We start from the raw sequence: 24710 nt of genomic DNA, 5'->3' as shown, positions 1-24710 counted from the left end.
TCGGTGCTCATAGCCAGTCCCCCTGTGCTGTAGCCTCCCTTTCCATGAGGCCATCTCCAGGCCACTGTGTGGTGGGCCAGTGTGGGTGATGCCTACCTGGTTGATGCATTAGTGGGCAGTAGGGTTTTTCTGTTGCCACCTAGGAAGCTGCCACTGATAGCCACCTTCAGCGCATGACATGTGGCAGAGCCGAGTTCTTACCTCAGGGTCTGAAATCAAGGTTCAGGTGGGCTGAGGCTTCATCTCCAGGCTCAGGGAAAGAATCTGCCTCCCAGCTCATCCAGACCATGGGCAGAATTCACCGTGTTGGGGTTTGGCCTGAGTGCCCCCTTTGCTTGCCAGCTGCTGGTCAGGGGCTTCCAGCAAGTGGAAACTGCCCTCTGGCCCTGCTGTGTGGTCTCCTGCATTCAGCCGTGTGTTGAATCCTTCTTGTGATTTCAACCTCTTGACTTTCTCTTGTGCCTCCAGCTGGGGAAAACATGCTTTGAAGGGATTCATGTGGTTGGGTCAGGCCTATTCTGATCAGTCCCCTTAAAATCAGCTGTGATGTGAACTTAACCTAATCTCCAGAACAAAATCCATCTGTGGATAAGGACTGTGAAGGTGTGCCCACCAGGGGGCGTGCCTGCTGGGCGCCATCTTAGCAACCTGCCAACTGCTCCCACTTTGATCATGCATGCAAGGGTTCTTCAGAAAATTCGTGGAGAGGCCAGCATTGTGGTGCAGCAGGTTAAACTGCCACCAGCAATGCTGGCATTCCATACCAGAGTGCTGGTTCTAGTCCCAGCTACTCTGCTTCTGATGCAGCTGCTTGCTTCTGTGCCCAGGAAAGCTATGGAAGATGGCCCAAGTACATGAGCCCCTGACACTCATGTGTGAGACCTGGCTGGCCAGGTTGGAATTCCTGGCTCCTGGCTAAGCCCCAGCCCTTCCAACATCTGCGGAGTGAACCAACAGATGGAAGGTATTTCTTTCTTTGTCTCTGTCCTCTCTCTCTCTCTCTTTCTCTCTCTCTCTCTCTCTCTCTCTCTCTCTCTCTCTCTCTCCTTGCTTTGCCTTGCCTTTCAAATAAATACATTTTTAATTAAAAAAAGCTGATGGGGGTCAGCATTGTGGCACAGCAAGTTAAACTGCCACCTGCGACAGCAGCACCCCAAATGGGTGCCAGTTTAAATACCAGCTGCTCCGCTTCAGATCCAGCTTCCTGCTAATGTGTGTGAAAGCAATGGGGGATGGCCCAGGTGCTTGGGCTGCTGCCATCCATGTGGGAAACCCAGATGAAGCTTCTGGCTCCTGGCTTCAGTATAAGCTAGCTCTGGCCATTGTGGCAATTCAGGGAGTGAACCAGAGGATGGAAGATTCTCTTTCTCTCTCTCTGTCTCCCTCTCTCTCTTTCTCTCTGGAACTCTGCCTTTCAAATAAATAAATCTTAAAACAAAAGAAAAAGCTCATGGAAAAATGCAGTTCAAAGGCAAGCTTATTTAGGAAAAAAGAAAATTTGGAGAATGAACCCAGGCATATGGGGGAGAGGGGTCTGCCTAGTTTTCTCTATTATGAGAAAAAAAAACGTGCATTTGAAAAATCTTTGCAGCAAAATGAACATCTGTTAATTCCACTCTCCATGAACTTTTTGAAGTACCCTGGTATGTCCGGAATTTGCCACTATTTGAAGTAAATGTTTTCCTTCTTGGCGTCGCCCTTGGTTCTGTTCCCATTGGTTGCCAACATTTTGCCGGAAGTCTGCTTAGGTAAGGAAACGTTAGCAGCGGTTGCGTTACGTAAGTGTTTTAGGAAGCAGTTTATTCCGCTTGGGCTTGAGCCTGAGGGCTACAGACTGGCCCACACTTTCCTTACCAAGCACACCGAGCACACGGTCTTCGTGTCCCACTGTTCAGGGTGTGAAACAGGAGGTTGCCATCCCTCCTTCCCAGCCTCTCTGGCCTGGAGCTACTGCCACTTGGTCCAGGCAAAGTTTTCTTGAATTCTGTGCCCTTTGGTGATGTGTTGGGCCTAATGAAGAACCCAGATTCTGCTCTGTATTAAAATGCGTTAGTCTATTCATTGTCATATGTGAGTCTGAACTTCTGTCAATAATAGACGTTTATACTTATTTCTGTTTACAGACACTCTTCAGTTGAATGAATATTTTAGTGAGGTATGAAATCTTTTTTTGTAACTTTGAAAATTTTTTTTGATTAACACGTAGTCCTTGCAGAACCTTTATGGTGCAGAATTCAGCATTTCAACACATGTACACAGCATGAACTGATCGAATCAGACAATCAGCACCCCCAGCTCCCCATTCTTCCTCCATGTATGGAGTTCCTCTCCTCCACTTCTTTCACAATAAATAAAACAGGAGTGTGACCTGTAGTTGCGGCATTGTGCTGCGAACCACTGGAACCTATGACTTCTGGCTGACTGTGTTTTGGTATCTTTGTATGGATTATCTATCTATCTACCTATCAATCAATCAATCTATCTATCTCAGAGACCGAGAAAGAAAGAACTCTCATCTGCTAGTTCACTCCACAATGCCTACACTGGCTGGGGCTAAGAGCCAAGATCTGAATCCAGGTCTCCCGTGTGGGTGGCAGGGATCCAACCACTTGAGGCATCAGCTGCTGCAGACGCTGAGTGAAGACTCGAATCCAGGCACTCTGATATGGGGTGTGGGGGTCCCCACATGTGTCTGCACTGCTAAGTCAAATGCCTACCCCTGGACTTTTTTTTTTTCCAACAATCAGAAAATGTGAGAGAGAAGCCTTTAGCTGGCTGTTGCTGGGGTTGGAGACGGAAGGTGTGTGAGTGCTGCCCACGCAGCCAGAAGGCACCGTGTCCCTTTGGGAAGCAGAGTGGCCGTTGGTGTTTGCTTGCACCTGGTTGGCCCCCTCCTGGGAGCAGTGGGAGGCCTTGCCTGTTTGGGAGGACCACGGGAGGAAAGCAGCCAAGCAGAGAGAAGAGTGTGCAGAAGGACAGAAATTCACGGCGTCCAGCCCGGCGTCAGAGCCTGACGTTCAGAAGCCAGCACACACCCTGTCTTCACTGCTTCAGGCCCCGTGTAGAGGCAGCTGGCGTCTTCCTGGGGAACTTAGGCCGCTGCTTATTGCCTCATGAAATTGGAGGCTTTGAAAGCGTTAAGTTCATTTATTGGACTGTTTATCCTAATTTGCAAAAACAGTTTGAATGTCATTTGCTTGAGTGAGTGTAGATAGATTTTTGAAGATTTACAGTTTTATTTTGCATGGATGATAGTTGGAACAGCAGCAGATGTGATTCATAGCTTCACCAGTAGAAATGAATGGAAATAGAGCTTTTTTTGTTTTGTTTTACCATTCATTACAACTGTAGCTTTTCCCCTTTTGTTGTTGGCTATATTTGGCTTTCCTGGATATTACAAGTCATTGATCACAAACTGGGTTAAATTTACCTTTACCAATAGTTTCTGTGTGTGTTTACAACAATTTTTTAATTTGGGGGGGGGTAACATGAAATACCTATTTTTAAAGAGTACAGTCCAACATTTCAACACATATTCATAGCTTAAACTGACTATATCAGGCAACTCGCCTTTCCATTTTCTTGTCTTTTCATTGTGTTTGGAGTCACCAGCTCCTCTGTTCCAGTTCTTTGTGAACCACAGTCACCCCACCGTGCTACAGAGCACAGATCCTGGGAAGGTCACCCCGCTGTGTTTGGGTGTGCATTATCCAGGCTCTCCCCCCACATTTCTGCCCCAACCCTTCCTGCCTCTAGTAATCGCCATTTTAAGTTTGACTCAAGCGTATCTATGTGTATTATTATTTCTAGCTTCCACATATTGGGAGTGAACACGTGGTAATTGTTTTGCAGAATCCAGCCTTAGGTTAAATCAGGGCTTTCAAGTTTTGAAGTTTTGTATTAGAAAGGACTTTCAAGGACAGGATTGCTCTCCATCTAAGCAGGAAGAACCATGGTTTTCAGAAGCTGGGAGAAGGGCAGCCCAACGTTGGTACTTAACACCTATCACCCAACAGTGCTTGCTTTTCTGATACTGCAAAAAAGGATGCAAGTGAAGAAAAAAATGTTGCCTGGTGCTCAGGTGCGAGGCAGGATCTGTGCCAGGGCTGGCCAGTGACCACGGTTCCCTTTCATCAGAGCTGAGAGCTAGGGAGGCACAGCCAGAGCAAAGGAAGGCTCGCTTTGTTTTGCTGCATGAGTCCAGTAAATCTTGTGCTTTAAAAACTGCGTGTTTTGGCCGGCGCTGTGGCTTAACAGGCTAATCCTCCGCCTTGCGGCGCTGGCACACCAGGTTCTAGTCCCGGTTGGGGCACTGGATTCTGTCCCGGTTGCCCCTCTTCCAGGCCAGCTCTCTGCTATGGCCCGGGAAGGCAGTGGAGGATGGCCCAAGTGCTTGGGCCCTGCACCCGCATGGGAGACCAGGAGAAGCACCTGGTTCCTGGCTTCGGATCAGCACGATGCGCCGGCCGCAGCGGCCTTTGGAGGGTGAACCAACGGCAAAAAGGAAGACCTTTCTCTCTGTCTCTCTGTCCACTCTGCCTGTCAAAAAAAAAAAACAAAAAAAAACAAAAAAAACTGTGGGTTTCTCCGTGTCACCCTGGGATTCTACCAGCAAAGGAAGTGTCCTCCACTAAGCCATGGTTGAAGAATAGCACTGTGCATTTCCTCTGCACAATTTCAGTTGGATCATGTGCTGCCTGTGTTATCAAGGTTCTCTTTATTGTGACTGTAGAGCCAGGTCTTGGACCTAGACTGGGTATTCAGTGTTCTGGATTGAGACTGTCAGCATCAGGATCTCTCAGTGCAACTGCCTGGGTTCTGACTGGGACAGAGCAGGGTAATCAGTATGTGAACTGGGAGTCTCCATTCATGAACCATTGAGGAAACATTGTTGAATATTGGAGAAGCATGCTTCTGCAGTCCCTGCTCACCTAAAGGAATAACCAACCAAATAAGTGAGCACTTGTAACGAGAAAACTAACCCAAGAACAAACTTGATGTGACCATCTCGGCACACACAGTGGCAGAGAAGGACAGCGATTTGACTTCCTTCAGCTAGGGCAGTGGAGCTCAAGTGGAGCAGCTTTTCCATTGGAGCAATCCAGCAGTGTCTGGAGACAGGTTTTCGGTTGTCACAACTTGGGGTGGAAAGGGAGGATGGGTGCCTCTGGCATATGCTGGGAATGGGACCTAGCTGCTGGACACTCAGCAATGGACAGGACCATACCCTTCCCCTGTTCCCAACAAAGAATCCTCTGGTCCAAGATGGGGTCAGTGTCTCTGCTGAGCAACTCAAGGCTGAAGTCCTCCAACTGTGTTGAGAAATATAACAAGTGTGTTGAAAGAGAAAAAAAATATGAATGTAGACCACCCTTATAGACTGAAGGAAGAGATGGAGTTTTCTGGCACCTGGGAAAAAATTGCTCAGCATTGAAAGGAGGAATGAGAGTTTGACTTGCAGTCAACACGCCTCCTTCCAGCCACCGTGCTTTGTTTCCTAGGAGGCTGTTCAGTGTCTTCTCCCTTAAAGGTTTCATATTCCCGAGAAACTATTGGTAGACAGAGTTCTTTTTAAGAGGACAAGAAGGGGCGGGCATTTGATGGAGCGGTTAAGATGCCACTGGGGATGCCTGCATCCCACCTCAGAGTGCCTGAGTTTGAGTCCTGGCCCTGCTTTCAATTCCAGCCTCTTGTTGATGCACATCCCTGGAGGCAGCTCAAATTCCTGGGTCTCTGCCCCCCACTTGGGAGACCTAGATGGAGTTCCAGACTCCTGACCTCACTCTGGCCCTGGCTTTTGCAGGCATTTGAGGAATCAATCAGTAAATTGAAGATCTCCTCTCTCTTTTCTCTTCCTCTTCCTTCCCCTCCCCTCCCCTCCCTCTCCCTCCTTCTCTTCTGCCTCCTCCTCCTTCTTCTTGTTCTCTCTCTCTCTCTCTCATACACACACACACACACACACACATTATAAATTACCTCCTTCTAGTGGTCCCTGTAATGTTTAGATATATAATAAGGCACTTAAAAAAGAGTGTGGAAAGTGGAATTTAAAGATAAGTTTGGGCAGGACTCTGGCCTCAGAATCAGCCCTTAAGGCATTTGGATCTGGCTAAAAAGCCCATGAAAGTTTTGCAGGCATGGAAAGCCAAGACACTGTGGCAAAAAAAAAAAAAAAAAAAAAAAAAACCTAAATGAAAGATCTCTGGGAGTGAGATCCAAGCGGGAAGAACGGGCCATCAAAGAAGGCAGTACCTTTCTCTGAAGGGAAGAGAGAACTTACACTTTGACTATGGCCTTGTCTAAATAAGATCAGAGTTGGCGAACTCAAGAGGCTTCCATAGCCTTGGCAGCTCATGACAAGACCCTCGGGTGATTACTGACATCATAAATAAGAGCGACAATTGTTAAATCCACAACAGGAGTCACTGTGTACCTGCTCCCCATGTAGGACCTCTGTCCTTAATGTGTTGTACTATGCGAATTAATGGTAAAACTACTACCCAAACAGTACTGTATACTTTGTGTGTCTTTGTGGGTGCAGTCTGTTGAAATCTTTACTTAGTATATGCTAAGTTGACCTTCTGTATATAAAGATAATTGAAAATGAATGGTGATGAAGAATGGGATGGAGAGGGAGTGGGAGATGGGATGGTTGCAGGTGGGAGGGAGGTTATGGGGGGAAAAGCCGCTATAATTCAAAAGTTGTACTTTGGAAATTTATATTTATTAAGTAAAAGTTAAAAAATTTTAAAAAAAGATAAGTTTGGGGACAGGTGTTGTGATGGAGTGGGTTAAGCCACTGTTTCTGACACCTACATCTCATCTCAGAGTAAGTGGTTCAAATCCCATCTACTCTGCACTTGCAATTCAGCTCCCTGCTAATGCCAGTAGGAGTCAGCAGGTGCTGTCCTGCAAACTTGGATTCTTGCCACCCACAAGGGAGACCCAGATTGAGTTCCAGGCTCCTGATTTCTGGCTTCAATCTGGTCTAGCCTATTTCTCCCTCTCTCTGTTTCTCCTTCTCTATCACTCTGCCTTTCAAATAAATAATTATTTTCTAAAAAAAATTATTTCAGTGCATGTGAAGGAACTTCAAAAAGTTCATGGAAAATGCATATTATGAAAAGACTATGCATGGCTTTTGTTATGGTTTGAACAAGACTGGGTTTCCAGTTCATGTAGATGTTTAAACACTAAGGACTTATCTTAATGGTTAATGAATTAACGTCAGTGGTTGATCAGTTAAAGGTAGAAACTTGATCTAATTGTGGCTGAGAGTGGGGCCTGACAGGAGATCTGTAGGTCACTGGGGGTATGCCCTCAGAAGGCATTTCTCACACAAGGAGTGGTTGTATAAGCCAAGCGCACTTACTGTTTCTCTCTCTCTTCTTCCTGGCTCTCATCATCCGTCTATCATCCTCAGGCCTCACCAATGGGACTGCCCTGGACTCTGAATCTCCAGGGTTCACAGGGCTGAAATAAGCCTTCTCCCCTCCTAAGTATCTTATCTCAGCTGCTGTAGTTGAAGTAGTGAAAATCTGACTAATGCAGGTTCCCAAAACAATTTTTTAGAGATTTATTTACTTATTTGAAAGGCACTGACGGGGAGAGACAGAGATCTTTTATCTGCTGGTTCACTCCCCAAATGGCCATAATGGCTGGGGCTTGGCCAGGCAGAAGCCAGGAGTCAGGAGCTTCATCTGGATCTCCCACATGGGTAGCAGATGCCCATGTACTTGGGCCATCATCTTCTGCTTTCCATATGCATTAGCAGGGAGCTGGATTCTAAATGGAGCAGCCAGGACTCGAACAGGTGCACACATGAGATGCTGGCATCACAAGAGGTGGATTAACACACTGCACTGGGGTCTGGTGTTGTGGCATAGTAGGCTAAACCTCTGCCTGGGGTGCTGGCATCCCATTATGGGCGCCAATGCAAGCCCGGCTGCTCCTCTTCTGATCCAGCTCCCTGCTAATGCTCATGGGAAAGCTGTAGAAGATGGCCCAAGTACGTGAGCCCCTGCCACTCACATGAGAGACTCAGCTGGAGCTCCTGCCTCCTGGCTTTGGAGTCCCAGCTCTGGCCATGGTGGTCATTTAGGGCATGAACCAGTGGATGGAGGACCTTTCTCTCTGTCTCTCCCTCTCTGTCTGTAACTCTACCTCTCAAATAAATAAATTTTTTTTAAAAAAAACAACATTGATACACAATGCCAGCCCCCCAAAAAGTTTTTACACCAAAGTTAACATCATTTAATTCCATTTTTCCATGAACTTTTAAAAGCACCCTCATATAAGGGGAAAGGGCTTGGGACCTGGATCCACTTTTGAATATTAACCCGTGTTCTCAGGCTTTGTACGTGGTTTGCTGCCAGCACTTGGCTCACTAACACAGCATTTGATGTGTAATGTTTCATGAGCCCATCAGCTTCCCCAGCACAACTATTTAAACAACCCTATGACACAAAAAGTAGGCTTAGAACCCAAAATCCACACTACAGAAATGGAGCACCTGAACTTCGTTGCTCTATTAATAAAAGCTGATCTATGTAAGCCCTTGATCATTTTTTATAGTTTCTTATCCCATATTAATAACTTGAGCAGAATTTAAATTGAGTTCAAATCAGATGTTCTTATGTTTTAACTCCCGTATTAAGCGTATAATTAAAATGCTCCAGTTTAAAGATTTTTCCCCAAGGTATTAAGAGCTGAAAGATTCACGCAATGATGAACTGGAGTTAGAGTGCTCATCGATGATGGCTCAAGCTTTTAAGTGCTTCAGATAAAGAAAGGGGGTTTATTACAACAGGTCTAATTGATAGGAAAGAGGAACCGTACAAAGTTGCTTTTAATTACTCAAAGGTCTCTTGATGGATCCTATTAGCCCTCGGTCTTTTAAGTAACTAACCTCCATCAATATTTAACCATGGTCTTTCCTTTGTCAATGGGGCTTGGCAAATATGAAAAAGAATTTGCCAGATCAAAAGGAAGCTTCAAGTCGTGCATGTGCTGGGAGTTCAGAAGCCCCCGGAAGGGTGACGATGGCTTTGATCTTCTGTGATTCCTTCTGTGACTGAAAGTTCGCAGCCACACTCGCTTCTCTGTCCTTGTTAACAAGCTCTGTCTTAGGGGGCGCTGAGGGAAGACATCACAGGGAATGCTGTATGTGACCCCTGAACCAGGCCAGGGGAGACCCATAGATGTGTCCAGGGAAGGCTGTATGTGACCCCTGAACCAGGCCAGGGGAGACCCATAGATGTGTCCAGGGTTGCAAAAGGTGAGATCCTCAGAGAGAGAGGAAGGGCAAGGATTCTAGAGGGAGACGGAAGTTTTTCCGGAGAGTCTAAGTGCATGAAGGGAGGGATGAAGAGGCGTGGGAGAAAGCTTTTCTCCTCTTTGCTATGACTCAGCTGTGGTCCACGTCCGGAGAAGTAAGTCTGGGGGAGTTTTGCCCAGCCTGGGCACTGAGATTCTAAGGCCATCCATCAGTTAGGCACCGGGCAGGCCAGAGAAGATGGTCTGTGTCATTACTTGCTTCCACCTGCATAAATCATCTGCTTTGCTCATGGATCTGGCTGCCAGCCATGTCTGGAGGGTGTTTCCTTAAGGCTTGCACAGGACAGGATCTCATAGACTGTGGTGGCATTTGGGGTCATGGGAGACAGATGGGGAGCTCAGGGATGAAAGAGCTGCCCTCTGTGAATGTGGTGCAGCTGCCAACAGCTACAAGGCACTTGGTTCAAGTGCGTTTTGTGCAGGTGACCATAGTAGCAGAAAGTAAATAAATAAGAAGCCGTTTAGTGATGCAGGCTTCATTAACTTTCTTAGAAGAAAGTTACCAGTAAGTATCAGAGATGGTATGGGACTTGAGAAACAAAGCCTGTAGTGTTCATGACGATACCATATGGGATTTCTAACCATTAAAGACTTTGCTGTCCAAGCCCATCCATAATGGCCCAGGAGCCTGTTCCCTGCAGCAGGAATCCTAGAGGAATCACCTTCCACTTAGCCCCTGGCCTGCAGGTCTGTCCTGCCACTTGATTAGCACATTGGATGTAGGTGAGGACGTGGTCTCTGGCCCAGAGCCAGAATCATCTACTTGACTCCTGGGGTTCTGTGTTGAGAAAGACTCTGAGGCCATCCCTATCCCACGAGAAGTTAATATCTGCTCTAGATGGAGGGGGCGTGGTGAAACAATGCATGTGTTTCTCCTTCCATTAAGACTTAGAGTCCTGGGAGGAAAGTGGATGGAGAAAGAACCACATTTCTCTAGAGCTCCCTGTCTAAGCCAGACCCTCCCAAGAAAGAGATGACTTACTGCCTTGGAAAGATAAGAAGCTAAGGGAAGACTGGAGGCTGGAAGGAAAGGCAAGAGTAGGTAGGCTGATCGACTTGGACACGAGGCTCAGTGTAGGGAGTACAGCAAGGCAGGACTGCCCGTTGCTGAGAGCTGATATGCACCACAGAATATACTAAGCACTTTATTTTAAATACATAATAGCTCTTTTACTATAACTCTGATTAGTAGGCACCACTGTTAGCCCCATTTTAAAGATGAAGAAATAAGGTACAGAGAGATTAAGCAACTTGTCCAAAGTTAGACAACCAGCAAGAAGTGGATCTGGAATTCCAACCTAGTCAGTTGTTATGGTTAGATAGCAGCTCCATGTCATCCCCACCCCCACCCACCCACCAAAGACCCATATGTTGAAGGTTTGACACCCACTCATGTCTTATGTTAATGGGTTAAGAATGGAAATCCATCCAGTCGTGGTGTCTGAAGGGAGAGGGGAGGCTTGGTACATGAGTGGGTTGTGTTAGGTTGTTAGGGCAGACCCCTATGAGCCAATCATGGTGGGTTTATAAGGAGAGATCACAGGGAAGAAGGCGATGAATGTACTCCCGTCAGCTTCCTGGCCTGCACGTGATCCTCCCTCTGCACACAGTCTGCCGCCCACCCCTCATCAGTCACTGAACTAATGGGGCTGCCCCACTCTTGACTGTCAACCACCAAAACCGTGGATAGAAGTAAACCTTCCTCTCTATCAGCCAGCTCCACTCAGGGGTTTTAGCTAGAGTAATGAAAAGCTGACTAATACATTAGTCTAAAACTCTTTGCCTCTTCAAGTTTATCAAACCCAGTGGTTAATGCTTTAAAGGAAACAAATGTAAAAAACAGAAGTGTAATATGCAAGACAATGCTTTTAATAGTACTTTTATTTGGGCATGGAGAAAAATATCTCTGAGTTTTATCTGTGTATTATCTTCAAAAATATCTGAAAAACACTGCACTATACAACAGATGACACCCATCCATTAAGCAACAAATGTCCCATCTTGGCCATGCCCATTGTGACTTCGCACACAGGAGCTGTTGTGAAATGCACAAAGCTGGCCGGCACCACAGCTCACTAGGCTAATCCTCTGCCTGCGGCGCTGGCACCCCGGGTTCTAGTCCTGATTGGGGCGCCAGATTCTAAACCAGTTGCCCCTCTTCCAGGCCAGCTCTCTGCTGTGGCCCGGGAAGGCAGTGGAGGATGGCCCAAGTGCTTGGGCCCTGCACCCCACGGGAGACCAGGAGAAAGCACCTGGCTCCTGGTTTTGGATCGGCACAGTGTGCTGGCTCACGGCCGGCCATGGCAGCCATTTGGAGGATGAACCAACAGAAGGAAGACCTTTCTCTCTGTCTCTGTCTCTCACTGTCTAAGTCTGCCTGTCCAAAAAAAAAAAAAAAAAAGAAATAAAGAAAAAAAAAGAAAACAAATGCACAAAGCTTTTAGAGAACTGAGGAAAAGAAGCAGCTGTGACAGGACACAGTGGCCCCTGGGACAGATTCGCATTCAGTAGTTTATTTGTTGGGGCAGCTGATATTTCTCACATACGGTAGGACAGGAAGCCATAGGGTATAGTCCCAGCAGCCCGCATTCTGTACTGCACCTGGTGCAGTTGGAGGAGACAGGGAGGCAAAGATGCATGGGGCTCAGATGGCTAGAAAGGAAAGCAGGGACTTCGGAAGACTACGTGGAATCGTTTGAGCTTCAGCAAGAGTGATGGTGCACACAGGAGAGAGAATGAACTGAATGAGCGAACCAGGGAAGAGAGGAGCTAATGCCATGGTCTCAGGCCCAGGTGTGCAGGGCTGACCGGAGACAGGAGAAGAATACAGATTTAGATTTGAAACCCGTAAGGGAAAGCGAAGCATACCCGGGAGAGAGACTCAAGGAGGATTCCTACGCATTATTTCCAGGTTTTTAGATCAACGGTAATGTTAATAATGAGGAAACCTGGCGGCCAGCATGCAGCTGGGAGAAATGTGCTTTCGCTGTCCCCTCCCCCAAGAGGTCTTCCCCATACTCCATACAGAAGAGATGTCCTCTCATCCTCCCTGGGATTTTCCACGCTCTGCCGCTTGTGTGTCTTTCATTACTAATCACAGCTTGTGATGATTCTATTTGGGTACTTGTGTATGGTCTGTCACCCCTACTGGGTTGTAAGTTATTTGAGAATCAGACCACATGTGGCCTGTGGCCCCTGCCTGGTGCACCTAACAGGCTGAGAGTAATTGTATATTGGGCAAATGAATAATTTGGAATAAGGAAATCCGTGGAGTTGGAAGTTTCACCAGAGGCGTCGGGCCATCTCATTCAAATGCAGGAGTGATTCCTTGAAGATGAGCGGAGACCCCGCACGGCGGCCTGGGACTCACTTAAGCTGACAGGAGCAGGCCCCCAGAGGAGAGGGTGCAGAGAGAAGAGAGAGGAACTGCGGAGTGCAGGGATGCCTTCAGCTGAGCGCTGGGAGCAGAGCGGGGAGCCGGGAGGGGCAGGAAGGGACCCCTGAGCCGGCAGCGGAGCGGCTGTGCTCAGAGGCTGTGCATGCCCAGGGCTGGCTGAGGAAAATGGGAGTGGGTAGAAGGCTGTTCTGCTTGGTAACTTAGAGATCCTTTATAACCCTGGAGAAGGTCATTTTAGAAGACAGCAGATTGTAAGGAGTGAGCAAGTGGCAAGAATGAGGATGAGAAAATCAGCGCTTTGAAAGGTTTTGGCAATACAAAAAAGAGTGTCTTTTAATTTTGTTTCAAATTGACACGCTTAGGTCACTTACTATGTACAGTTTAATTGTACATATTTAGGGGGCACAGTGATATTTCAATATCTGACTGCAGTGGGTAGTAATCAAATCAAGGTAATTAACCTGTCACCTTATACATTGATCATTTCTTTGTGGTGGGAGCATTCAAAATCCTCTCTTCTGGCTATTTTGAAATATCCAGTATATGAACCATCCTCACCTAGTATGTTTGTTTGAGATGGATAGGAAATTTGAGGAAAAGGCTTTAAAAAAAAATTTGGAGCTCATTTTTAGGTAAAAGTCAAACCACCTCCTTCCAGTTAACTCCCATTTGCGTCTCCTTCAAAGCTGAGTGTTCACGCAGCTCTAGCCCTCCCTGCAAGTCCTCCCCGTCTCTCTCCCCTGTGCAGGCTCACAGTCGCTGACCTCTCCCACCCTATCCTGCCTCCTCCCTCACCTCCTCCAAGTCTTTGCTCCAATGTTCCCACGTCCAGCGCCCGCCCCGCTCTTCCGTGTCATTCTGTGCTGTGCTGTCCAGCACACTATGTTTGCTTAATCCCCGTATTCCTGTTTCATCTCTGGCCCCACCCACCAGAATGTCAGCTCCTGGAGAACAGGACAGTGGCAGAAATGCATCTCAAGAACTAATTTTTTTCAGGCTTATTTATTTATTTGAAAAGCAGAGTTAAAGCAAGAGGGGAAGACAGGAAGAGATTTTCCATCTGCTGGTTCTCTCCCCAAATGATCCCAATGGCCAGGGCTGGGCAAGACCAAGGCCCAGGAGCCAGGAGCTTCATCCAGGACTCCCATGTGTATGCAGGGGCGCAAGCCCTTGAGCCATCTTCCCCTGCTTTCCCAAGCACATTAGCAGGGAGCTGGATCAGGAATGGAGCAGCCAGGACAGGAACCAGTGCCCATGTGGGATACTGGTGTTGCAGCCTTACCTGCTGTGCCACAACACTGGCTCCAGGAACAACTTATAAATAATAAATAATAAAATGAATGAGTGCAATCATGAGGAAATTAAATTTTACTAGCTATCAGCTTAACAGTGAACAGCTACCCTGCAGTGCCCGCCTGTCACCAGGGCAGGTTCAGAACCCATTCTTATAATACAAATATGAGTCTCCCCCTATTGCAGGGCAGGTAACAGGCACATGAGTTATGTGAAGTTATCCCTTCTCTTCCTTAAAAGGAGACTGAGACTCCAGGGAGTGAATTCCATGTGTGCACGATGACTACATTGTAGAGAGCTCTGGCCGGTACTGGACCTGTGCTTTGCAATACTGCACTGTCCACTTAGCATTGAAGATGGTAGGTTTCGTGTGAACTATTCATGCCACAGGGCTCTGCTCGAGGTGGCTGAATCAAAGTGCAGAAATCTCATTGTGAAAAGATTCCTGGCGCCCCTGAAACAAAGCTCAGCAGGGGTCCAGCTCCACAAGGGAACTCCCGGATGTGTTGGACAGCATCCTCCATCGCGGGCCAACCACAGCCCATGAGCACACTTCCAGAACTATCTCTTAGAGCCCAGCGAGTAAAAACCCAACCGTGGTTTAGTGACCACACATCCCTGAGAGCTGCACAGTTCAACAGAGAAGAACTCGCTCTGAAAAGGGATGGGAGCAGAATCACACATTGCAGCAACTCCTTCTGGGCACCTGCCCTCAGCATTCCCCTGAGGCTCTGACTTTCTGGTGTTTGATCTCTACGGGAGAGACACAGAGCAGGCACCTGTAGCTGGTCTAAAGCCCCAACGTGTGAGCATGTTGTTGTCCCTGTAAGGATGCTCCTGGGGCTGGTTCTCAGCATCACAAGGCCCTTTGAGCAGAACAAACATGGCTCCTTATCCCAAGTCTACTTGGTACCTGACTGCTAAAGGAGCCAGCAGCCCCCTAACAGGCACAGAGCCACCTGAGCAGATGTAAGTCTTGTCAGGGAGTTGCAGTGTGCTCACAGGCTGAGTCCCAGCATCTCGCCTGCTACCCATCATCACCGTCAGACAGCCTGATCTCTGTCTCTCGTAAATGTCATTGACTTCACTCAGCCAACCTAGTATGCAGGAGAGTTTCAGAGGTGCCATGCTGTTGGAAGTAAAGCTGCAAAGCCAAGTTTAAATATATCCACTTCCTTATATCAAGCCATCTCCTGGGGTCTGAAACGCAAGCATCCTTTTAGTCTATGTCCTTAAAGATAGGACTTAAGGGACTGGTGCTGCAGCACAGTGGGTCAAGCCTCTGCCTGTGTGAGTTTCCACTTCTGGTCCAGCTCGCTGCCAATGCGCCTGGGAAAGCAGTGGAAGATGGACCAAGTGCAAGTGCTTGGGAGACCCTGATGAAGTTCCTGGCTGTTGGCTTGGGCTTGACCCGGCCAAAAATTTTTTAAATCTTACATGAAAAAAAATGACTCTACTCTTAGTATCTTTTTTGTAAGAAATAGGACTTAAATTTGAATTTTTGAAATGCCTTTTGCTTCCACACCTCTCAACCTAGCCTCATGTGACATTATTTATTGGCAATTTCTACTAATTAAGGCCTTTTATTTCTTCCCTGCAATAGCTTCTCTTTCTCTCTTTTTTTTCCCACACTTTTTTATTTATTTGAAAGGCAGAGAGAGTTACACGGAGAGAGGTTCACTCCCCAAGTGGCCACAGTAGCTGGGGCTGGCCATAAAGCCAGGAGCCAAGAACTCTGTCTGGATCTTCCACGTGGGTGATTGGGGCTGAAGCACTGGGCCATCTTCCACTGCTTTCCCAGGTGCATTAGCAAGGAGCTGGCTGGGAAATGGAGCAGCTAGGACTCGAACCAGCACTGCGGTGTGGACAGGTAGTGCCTTAACAGGCTGTGCCACCACGCCAGCCCCAACACCTGCTTAGTGAAGGTGAATGAGCAGAGAGTTTGAGTGAGACATCACATGAACTGGGCGTCCAAGAGGGCCACTGCCGTCCCTGCGTCTCGCCAAGTTTCATTGCTTCAGCACGATTTCCTGATCTGTTAAAAACCGTTGGAGGCTCCCCAGTGCTGAGCAAATGAAACACAGCTTCTGCAGCGTGCCACTCGGGGCCTCCTACCATTGCTCACTCAATCTCTCCTTCTGAGTTTTCCATTAATTCTCCTGACTTACGCTTTAGCCGAACCAGACTTCTTCCCTACTTCTGGCCTTTCCTCACTACTTTCCCTTCTACATAGCAGTTTTCCCCCAATCTTTACAAAGCTGAATTCTTCCTGTCAAAAGCTCTCTTGAATGTCTCTAGTAATAGCTTCCTGGGTGCCTCTGGCTTGACCTCTCCCTGTTCTTCATTGGCACCTCATTTTCTTTTTTTTTCTTTCTTTTCTTTACTTTTTTTTTTTTTTTTTTTTTTTGACAGGCAGAGTGGACAGTGAGGGAGAGAGACAGAGAGAAAGGTCTTCCTTTTACCATTGGTTCACCCTCCAATGGCCGCTGCGGCCGGCACGCTGCGGCTGGCGCACCGCGCTGATCCGAAGGCAGGAGCCAGGTGCTTCTCCTGGTCTCCCATGCAGGTGCAGGGCCCAAGGACTTGGGCCATCCTCCACTGCACTCCTGGGCCACAGCAGAGAGCTGAACTGAAAGAGGGGCAACCGGGTCAGAATCCGGTGCCCCGACCGGGACTAGAACCCGGGGTGCCGGTGCTGCAAGGCGGATGATTAGCCTATTGAGCCACAGCGCCGGCCTGGTACCTCATTTTCTGCCTGGCCATTGTAGTTTGTGTTTCTCTCTTGTCCCTCCCAGGGTTCATGTGCTATCAGTTATCACCCACGTGATGAACATCAGCCAGCACTGGCCGAATGCCACTGTGTCTTTGCTGAACTTCTGCATTTGATGCATTCACATTAAAGTGAATTTCTTGGGATTAGAGGCCCTCTTCCCCTTGTTGCTGAGGCTTAGCACAGTGCCTGAGATGCCAATGGCCACAGACCCATCATTTAGTGGGTCATGTAAGGACTTAGCCAAGCACCAAAGCCTGATGTCAGACTTTCTTCTGCTTAAGCCATCTTTTGAAGCCTTAACTCTTAGCCTTAACCGTTCTGCTTTCTAAGAGATACCGAATTTGAGACTTTTTGTGTCTGTGCCCTCTGGAATGTCAGCTTTCCTTAGACAAATATTTCATTTTGAAAAAGAAATAACTTTGTGAAAATGGCAAGATAGCAGCATTATTTTAGCTCTTTAGGGTGAGAAAGAAAATAGACACCTGGGTTAAAATATGCAGAAGTTAGGAAATAAAATATTCCGTTGATACTTGAATAATTAAACTAAATTTTGTCACCAAGTGATAAATGCTGTGAAATCAATGAAATATTCATCAATTAGGTAATCATGCAACCAGAACGTTATACAACTTGATTGCCTGGGATTGTTTAAGAAAATTCAGTAAAGAGAGTAGTTTAATCATTATAATATGGGTAAGTCTTCAAAATCCGTGCAGCATGTTTCCTAGAGTTAGGCTATAATGTCATCATATTATTAAGGCTATTTTGTTTACTTCTACAGACTTCCTATCTTGTAAAAACCTCATTTTACAGGCATTTGGCACAGTAGTAATATGTCACTTAGGATGGCCATATCCCCTATCAGAGTGCATGGGTTCAAGTCTCAGCTCTGCTTCCAATTCGGGTTCCTGCTGACATACAACCTGGGAGGCAGCAGATGTTGGCTCAAGTACTTGTGTCGCTGCCACACGTGTGAGAGACTCAGATGGTGTTTCCGAATCCTGGCTTTGGTCTGGCCCAGCCCTGCCTGTTGTGGGCATATGAGGAGTGTACCCATAATGGAAAAGATCTTTCTCTTTGTCTCTCCTTCTCTCCCTCTCCTTCTCTCTCCCTCTCTCCCTCCCTGCCTCTCTCTGTCTCTCTCTCTCTCCCTCCATGCCACCTTCCCTTTCTCTCAAATAAATTTTTTTACAACACTGACAAGAGCTTTGATTTCGTTTTAATGACATGAAACATAACTACTACAAAGGAAAAACGTATGAAGAGGAGGTACCAGACTTCAGTTTCACAACTGATCCTGCCAACAATGCAAGTACATGAGGACCTGCACTCCATCAGCAACATAGGTTATTTTGGGCTCCTTACTACAAGTCAGCTCAACAGCACATTTGTACTCTGCTTTGTCAAGACCTCCGTGGTGAGAACACCATGGATAAACAACGCTAGGGAGGCAGTTAAATGCACAGAACCCTACTCAAATGTAAAAATACAGCAAGAATTCCACCTGAAATACTAGACTGAGAGGCCAACAACACATATGAGATATGTGGCTGTGAAGAGAGTAAAACTCCAGAATCTATCCACTACCGTTTTTAAGGCAAACATGCCAGGTACTGCGTTTTCTTTGGTTTCTTTTCTTCTTCTGAAAGAATGGCGTGTTAAGTCACTTGAGAGCAGCTCTCTCCCCATCCCCACCCCCCAACCCCCCAGCCCAGTGGATTTAATTAAGATGTGAAAGCCTTGGAAGGACAGAATATCTGAGCTAAGAAGAATTGCAGTTGTCACATTTTCTAGTTAACCTGCCACTCACTTGATTTGGCAAAGGCGATGATCCTGTTACACATTCAGACTTAAACTCTGTCCCAGAGGGCAGGAATACAAGGCCTAGATTTTTCCATGAGCAAAATACTGTCCCTTTGCACTCCTTGGGTCTTCTATGGAGAACCTGAGAGCTGCAGTGCCAGCTACTCCAGCTACACTTAATTGTAATTGCTGTGATTCCAAAGGTGGGGTGTTTGGCAGCTCTCACTCCATCCGGATAATTTAGAGCAGCCTGGAGAAGTGACCACCAACGGAAAGGCTCGCGATGTCAGCTGAACTAGCAGGCTGTGACTGTCGCCTTTGAGTAGAACTCTGCCTTTCTATTTTGGCCCCAGAATCTGAGCCAAGTAGCCAAGGAAAAGAGAGTGGATAAAAACAGTATACACTTAGGGACAGCTGTCCAAGTTCATAGGTAACTCGAATGATCAAGCTTTTCCCAAGTCAGTTTCTAAAATAGGGTAGGGTGTTTAAGGTGGGTTATTCACATACAAAGACAGGGCTGACGAATCAACAGAGCTAGACAGAAACTCCAGCAACCGTCAACAACTTTTACAGGCAGTGAACAATAGCAGCGGGAACACCAGACCGCAAAGCCTTCTAAAATGACATCCAGACCGGTTTGTAAAGAGACAATAGCACACTCCTAAGACAGCCCTGCAGACAGATACACGAAGTCTGTCAACTTTGGTTGGGACAGGGACCACGTAATGTTTCAGTACAAAGGCTTAATCACAATTAGATTAGAGACACTTGAGCAGTTCTGTGAAACCATGTGTCAGGGGCTCGACAGGTGGGATGATGCTAACGTCCGGAAGGCACCTCTTGTTAACTGATGGTGGCAACCAAGGGGGCCTCTCCAAGGACTCTCCCAAGCGATGGAGGCTCCCTGGCCAACATTCACACCTCTTACTTCAGGCATCAACTCCCACATACGGCTGGGGTTCAGCAGATGGAACTGAATAGCAGCTGATAGCTCAGTGGCACGGGCCTGTCACACAGCCAGGGCTCTGGGTGGGCAGCTCTTCCACAGAGAGAGCAGGGAGCAACGTCTACACAGGACATGGGGACACTGATGGTAGAACCCTAGGAAGCAGAGTGGTCACTGGGGGGTCAAGAAAAGGAGGGTTCTAGAAGGGTGGGGAGACCGTCACAAGAGCACAAGGTGTTCAGCAGAGGTCAGTAAGCCGTCTTCTGGCAAAGCCAGGCGAATGCAATGTGTAAACGCTATTGTGCAAAGTTTAACGGTGAAAAAAGCCAAATAATAATAAAGGCGGCCACTAGGTACAGAAAGGAGAGGGTTTGCACTTTAATTCATCCATTCAACAAAATTTTCTTTTGCTTCAAATGTCCTGGATTGCCAACTTTAAAATACTGACAAATATTCAGAACTTCAAGCAAAAAATAACAGGGGTTGGTTGTTAAAAATGCTATGACCATCTACGAGTCATCAGCAATACTCAACAGTGGTTCCCAGCCAGGGAGAAGCCGTTCCTGACAGCAGGTTAAAGGATAACTTCTGGGCCGGCGCAACGGCTCAATAGGCTAATCCTCCACCTTGCGGCGCCAGCACACCGGGTTCTAGTCCCGGTCGGGGCACTGGATTCTGTCCCGGTTGCCCTTCTTCCAGGCCAGCTCTCTGCTGTGGCCCGGGAGTGCAGTGGAGGATGGCCCAAGTGCTTGGGCCCTGCACCTGCATGGGAGACCAGGAGAAGCACCTGGCTCCTGCCTTCGGATCAGCGCAGTGCGCCAGCCGCAGCAGCCATTGGAGGGTGAACCAATGGCAAAAAGGAAGACCTTCCTCTCTGTCTCTCTCTCTCTCTCACTATCCACTCTGCCTGTCAAAAAAAAAAAAAAAAAAGGATAACTTCTTTTGGCACTAGAAGGTGTCACTTCTGTCTGCTTGAGCCTGGGTATTTTGGCTTAAAGCTGGCTTTCAGGAGGCAGCCACTTTCAACTTAATAAAAATAAAAGATATCAACTTAACACTGCTTAAGCATACACACAGATAGAATCACAAAATTAGGAAGAAACTCTTACCAAAAAAAAAAAAAAATTCAAGTCAGCAATAGGCATTTCCAAAAGGTGACAAGTTCTTTGAATAAAAATCTTGTGAAAAACAAAATTCAAAATCTACAAAGCATAGAACAGCAGAAAAAAATGAGATGCTCCTCTGGATGGGGGCCTGGCGAGGGACCTTCCCTGCTGATGGGATGTGACAAGTGGACTGTGCAAGAAGTCTGGGAGACGCTGGAACCGGTAGTAGCTTCGCTTTTCGAGTCAACCCACTGAGTCAGACTGTATCTTTGTGGAGGATTCTGTTGGAGTGGGGTGTAGTTTTACATGCTGAGAGCTGAAGGATGCTGTCATTTTGGGTTCTCCCTATGATAAACTTGATTCATAAAGGCGTATAGCTCTCCCAAGTCCCCTTGGTTGGAGTCCACTGGATATTGCATATGAGCAATGGCCCTCCGGAGATCAATTTGCTTCTGCTGTTCTAGATGTGATTGTGAAAATGTCAAAACGTTAGCCTTAGTATTGGTTTGTAGAACAGGAATGACTTTGCCTAGTCTTTTTTCATGGATTTTCATCTTCCCAGAATCCTTGTCAAAAGCATCTTTGGTGAATTGGAAACAACTGAAAACTTCATTTCACAACTTGATTTATGTGATCCACTGTTTCTCCAGGATGACTCCATGTTAGGAGTCTCTGGGTGAGGGAATACAGATGTGGGTTTCTTACAATCAGGCAGATTTTTAACCAGAGACAGTTTGTTGAATGTTAGTCTTTGAAGAGAGCAGAGGCCATTCCCAGGCAGAATTGTTGGGACTGATCCCTTCAGATTCAGGACAAGCTTTGCCCTCATTTGGGTTGAGACCATCTCTCACCTCCTCTCCCATGGAGGAGGGTATTTCAACATCTTTTTCTTATCACACACAGAATCACAAGCTGTTGGATTAAGTGGTGCATCAATAGTTACTTTTATGATATTCTTTTCCAGTGAAAACATCTGTTTAAAAGTGTATTAAGAGTTAGGGCTGGCACTATGGCATAGCGGCTAAAGCCATTCATTACCTGTAGCGCCGACATCCCATATGGACGCTGGTTCAAGTCCCAGCTGCTCCACTTCCGATCAACTCTCTGCTGTGGCCTGGGAAAGCAGTAGAAGATGACCCAAATGCTTGGACCCCTGAACCCGGGAGACCCGGGAAGAAGCTCCTGGATCCTGGCTTTGGATCGATGCAGCTCTGGCTATTGTAGCCATCTGGGGAGTGGAATAGTGAATGGAAGACCTCTTTCTCCCTGCCTCTGCCTCTCTTTAACTCTTCCCTTCAAATAAATAAATAAATATTTTTTTGACAGGCAGAGTGGACAGTGAGAGAGAGAGACAGAGAGAAAAGTCTTCCTTTACTTGGTTCACCCTCCAATGGCCGCACTGATCTGAAGCCAGGAGCCAGGTGCTTCTCCTGGTCTCCCATGGGGTGCAGGGCCCAAGCACTTGGGCCATCCTCCACTGCACTCCCGGGCCACAGCAGAGAGCTGGCCTGGAAGAGGGACAACCAGGACAGAATCCGGCGCCCCGACCGGGACTAGAACCCGGTGTGCTGGCGCCGCAGGCGGAGGATTAGCCTAGTGAGCTGCGGCGCCAGCCAAATAAATAAATCTTTTAAAACAAAAAAGCTGGCCGGCGCCGCGGCTCTCTGTCTCTCTCTCACTATCCACTCTGCCTGTCAAAAAAAAAATAATAATAAAATAAAATAAATTAAAAAAAAAAGTTTAGTAAGAGTTGGCCCATAACCAACTGATATACTTAGTTGAGATAGTGTACAGAGTCTCAGTTACTGGTCCCGAGCTGCACAATGAATTAGAATTTTTCTCTCATAGAGTATCAGATAGAATTTGACTCTCTTTCCCTCCATTCTCAACATGTCCACCGTCATCTTTATGCAGCCCTCATCCACATGCACTTGATGGGTCATCATCTTTCAAAATCTCCTGATCTCGTCCTCTGTGTAGCTGAAATGGCCATCATCTTCTTCCCCATCAGATAGCTCCAGCAAGGAATCATCCAGTTCTTCTTACAAGGAACTCCAAGAAAATGAGGCATTATCTTTATGCAAGAAAGAGGTCCTGGAAGGCTGTTCAGAGGGCGTTAGTGAGCATGGCATATTGTGTGGAGCTCTTGGAGAGATCTTTGCCTTTGCCACAAGACCCAGTGGAAAAGATTTCAGCTCCTGGTAGCTGTTCTTTTCAGGAGACTTGTCAAAATGATTGACTGCCACCTTCCAGGTTACTTTGAAGCAAATTCCAGTCTGCACATCATTTCATTTCTGAAAGACGGGACACAGCCTGGAGGGACGACAGTGCCTCACTCTGCCCCTGTGCCCTCTCCCCGACCTCCTCCACACCTCTCAGATAAAATTTTAAAATATATAAACACCTCTTTTATCTTTGTATAGTATTTGTCCCTTACCGCCATTATTTCTCCGTTTTTCAAATTTAGTCTCAGTTATTGGTATCCCTAATAAGTGAAGTAGAGAAAAGAGAATTGAATATGGACCAAAACTCCTAAATTCTCATCCTGACTTTGGACATAGTCAGAATTATGTTTCCCAGGAGGCTAAGCGGGCCCCACTCATTAAGGTGCAGGGGCTATCACTTACCCTGTAGACCCGCCCTTTCTCCTCGCAGTCCCTAAAATTCTACCAGTGACTTCTTCCCTCACTATAGGCTGCCCTGGCTTGGATTTGCATGTCTTCTTTCTGTGGTTATCCTAGTGTATTTTGTGCTGTCATAACAAATGACCATCTGCTGGGTAATTTGTAAAGAACAGGCATTGAGTTACTCACACCTTTGGAAGCTAGGAAGTCCACGATGAAGGTGCTGGCAGGCTTGGCCGTGTCCTCCTCAGGGGAGGAACACTGTGTCCCCATATGGCGGATGGCAGAAGGGCAAGTGGCCAAGTGCTGCATGGTGCCTCTTTTGAAAGGGCTTTCATCCCATTCACTGAGAAGGATGCCTCCTGGTCCAGTCACCTTAAAGCTCCACTTCTTAATTTCATCCCATTGACAACATCTGGATTCGGGATGGGGTGTGTTCTAACCAGAACATTCATACAGAACCAGAGAAACCCAGACACAGCTAATTTGGCAGAAGTAGACAAGAAGGGTGAAGAGGTACAGGGGTGAGCTGAATATCAGCCTGCTCACATACGATCTTGGCTATTCTGCTGTAATGAATGGGACATGATAGTGGGTTTGAGCACTGTTCTTTATTGTGTTACATGAGAGTATATAACAGGAGACCTGGGACCAGCTGGCTGGGATTCCCTGCAGCTACAATGCGGGGATGTGGGACAGGGAGTCAGGATAAATAAGTTCATGAGAGAAGGAAACCAGGAGTCTCTCAGGGCACAGACACTGAGCTGGGTAACAATTTAGGGATCTTGGTCCATCCAGGGAATCCCAGAGAGGGGACTTAGGATGAGAAGGCTTTTACGAAGGTGTAATCCAAGTACATAAAACTTACTCTTTCAAAGTGTGCTTCAGTGCTTCCTACTGTATTCACAAGGTTGAGAACCTTCCCCATTCCCCAGTTTCTGAACATTTTCACCACTCCAGAAAGAAAGCCTATTCCCACCGGCAGTCACGTCCCATCCTCACTTCCCCTGCTGAGCGGCTCCTCGTTTTATCTGTGGATTTGTCTGCTGTGCCCACTTCATAGTCAAGGACTCACACAGCGTGTGGCCCCTTGAGCCTGGCTTCTTTTCACTTAGCATGTTTTCAGAGTTCATGCATGTACAGACTGTGTCAGTACTTCATTCCTCCTTACAACTGAATGGTATTTTGTCTGGATGTTTCATATTTCATTTGCCCATTCATCAGTTGATGGACATTTTGGCTGTTTCTACATTGGCTATCATGAATAACGCTGTTCCTGAACATTTGTGTGCACGTCTTAGTGTTGACATATGTTTTCAGCTCTCTTGGGCATATACCTGGGATAGAATTGCTGGACCAAATGGGAACTGTGCATTTGACATCTTGAGGGACTGCCATGCTGTTTTACCAGGCACTTGCACAGTTTATAATC

General features: G+C 47.0%; 1 protein-coding gene and 1 pseudogene across 2 annotated transcripts in view; one reads left to right on the top strand and one right to left on the bottom strand.

The window, feature by feature from the left end:
* The window catches only part of MTUS2 (microtubule associated scaffold protein 2), a 443786-nt gene that overhangs the window by 208667 nt on the left and 210409 nt on the right, over positions 1 to 24710 (top strand). The window lies entirely within an intron of this gene.
* Positions 20751 to 22786, bottom strand: LOC133762556 (S100P-binding protein-like; annotated as a pseudogene).

Source organism: Lepus europaeus, chromosome 6 (genome assembly GCF_033115175.1).
Source record: "Lepus europaeus isolate LE1 chromosome 6, mLepTim1.pri, whole genome shotgun sequence".
NCBI lineage: Eukaryota > Metazoa > Chordata > Mammalia > Lagomorpha > Leporidae > Lepus > Lepus europaeus.
Note: the sequence above shows the minus strand (reverse complement) of the source record. Positions and strands in the feature narration are given on the sequence as shown.